Source organism: Octopus bimaculoides, chromosome 28 (genome assembly GCF_001194135.2).
Source record: "Octopus bimaculoides isolate UCB-OBI-ISO-001 chromosome 28, ASM119413v2, whole genome shotgun sequence".
Lineage (NCBI taxonomy): Eukaryota > Metazoa > Mollusca > Cephalopoda > Octopoda > Octopodidae > Octopus > Octopus bimaculoides.
In genome coordinates, this window is record NC_069008.1 from 3,283,067 (window position 1) to 3,283,496 (window position 430).

A 430-nucleotide genomic window follows, 5' to 3' on the forward strand; every position below is an offset into this window, starting at 1 on the left:
ATATATATATATATATATATATATATATATATATATATATATATATATACATAATATATATATGCATATGCATGTATATATATATATATATGTATATATACTATATATACTCATATAATCATATATATAAATATACATATAAATATATACATATATGTGTGTGTGTGTGTGTATATATATATATAAATATATATATATATATATTTGTGTGTATATATACATGATTGTATATATATATATATATACTTATACATACATACATATTTATACTCACGTATATAGATATTTGCCGCTATACACAGAATGCATGATTCGTGCTGTGCTGGCAGTATCGTTTACGGGAATGACATAATCTAGAGCGAGGCGTGAAATAACAAAACTTATCACATCTATCTATCTATCTATCTATCTATCTATCTATCTATCTATC